Below are 2,096 nucleotides of genomic sequence, written 5' to 3'. Positions count from 1 at the left end.
GATCCGAGGGTGGAGCTAAGCCAACTAGGGTCTCACATCACATACACTCAAAAGGTATGACAATGTTTCCTTAGGCTTGCCAACTTGTGGCTTCCATTTTAAAGAATCAGTCTTAGGCAAGTTTGATAACATTATATGGCAAAGTGGGACGAGACTTGCCTGCTCCCCCGGTGTGTGCCCATCCGTGCTCCCGTGTACGTGGCTTGATTTGATTGGAACAAAATAAGGCATGACCCCACCCCCTTAAAATCAGGGGGGGTGATTAGATTAGAAAGAAAAAAGAAAAAAAGACAATCGTAGGATGAAGTGGGAGCACAGATAGGAGCATGGGGAAGGAGCAGGCAAGCCGGATCCGGCAAAGTGTGGCATTGCTAGGCGTAGAACCAAACAGCACAGTAATCTACAACATGTTGTATGCAAAATATAGCATGTGCCTGTGCTATACAGACTATACAAACGTTAGCAGTCTGCATAATTTCTGCACGATTGACAATAAAATCCACTGGGTGCCATTATGCTTCAAATTAGCACCGTTCAAAGAAGGAATCGTCCAAAAATAGTCTCTGAACTGTTGTGTGAAGATTACAGAGCAGTTTCAAACTATATATGTGCGACAAACAAAAGAATCTATCTTCGCGAGGTTTGCAAATAACTGTACTCAACACATATTGCATACAAAGCAGCAGCAACTAAAATCTAGGTACTGTATTCCTAGTTTAATTTGAATGTCAAATTACAGGAACTAGAAGGGTTGGGCGCGCTTTGCTGCGCCATTAGTGTTGTTGAGTTTCTTCAAAAAATAATCACCATGTTTCAAAATATAAGGTGTATTACTTTTTTGAAATCGCTTTAAGTTTGATCAAATTTGTAGAGAAATATATTAAAATCCATAATATCAAATCGATTTTTTTAATTCATCATGAGATGAATTTCCATACTTTTTGTTTAATACTGTGGATGTCGATATTTTTCTGTGAAATTGGTCAAAGTTAAAGAAATTTGGTTTTTTTACAAAACTAATTAATACCCCTTATATTTTGGAACGATGGAATATTTAGTTTTGCGGGTGGGGGAGATAACAGCGTGTGTTTTATTTTTATTTATAATGCGATGATTGGGTGAGCCTTTCGTGGTGTAAATTATGTGTTATCCGCTAACCAACCCATATTTATGTGGGAAAATTATTGTGTCGGTCATTGCATGTATTACTATATTGGTGCTACAATATCATATGGTGACCCTTCTTTTTTTCAGGTGGTGAGAAGGTGTGGGAGATTGATTTGTTTTTATAGGCCGGTTTTTGCTGATTGGTTTAAAAAATCGTTGGCCCAGTCAAAATCGTAAACCAAATCAAAAATTGAATACCTAAATTGAATGCAAGAGCTTCGAAATTAGGGAACATAGTGAATTAAAAGAGTTGAATGAGAGAGCTTGAGGAAGTGTTTACCCGGTCAAAATTGGTTGACCCAATTCTAAATTGAATACGTCAATTAATTATGAGACCTTAAAAATTACCAATAGTAATACATGCGATGACCGACACAATAATTTCCCCACATAAGTATGGGTTGAATGATATTGTAGCACCAATATAGTGTGTAGTATAAAATAATTGAATGAGAGAGGTTTGAGAAATTGTTGACCCGGTCAAAATCAGGTGACCAAATTGTAATTGAAGACTTCAATTAAATGTGGGCTCTTTAAAACTAGAGGCTTAGTGTTATAGAGTATGTCATGGCTTCAAATGGCGTATATCAGTTCAACGATGCCTTTAACAATGCAACAATGCAAATACGCCGATTCATCCGTCATGACCGAAGTCGGTGCGGTTTTCACCGACAGTCGCACCTCCCCGAACCCGTAGTCAGCTAGATCGCCACCAACCGCGAGGTCAGTGCCGCTACCATCATCTGTAGCCGCCACCCTGCTCCGATCTGCAGACTCCAAAAAGCAGTGGTTCTCCCGCATCTAGCGCAATCAACGCCCATGATAGCTCCGGCCACATGCGCCTCCTGCGAAGAACCTAGTTCCCCCCAACTATGGAAGATGAGAAAAAATGTTATTACTATTTCTATATATAGGGTAGTATATGATGT

This window comes from Triticum dicoccoides, chromosome 7A, assembly GCF_002162155.2.
Source record: "Triticum dicoccoides isolate Atlit2015 ecotype Zavitan chromosome 7A, WEW_v2.0, whole genome shotgun sequence".
In the NCBI taxonomy this organism is placed as follows: Eukaryota; Viridiplantae; Streptophyta; class Magnoliopsida; order Poales; family Poaceae; genus Triticum; species Triticum dicoccoides.
Note: the sequence above shows the minus strand (reverse complement) of the source record.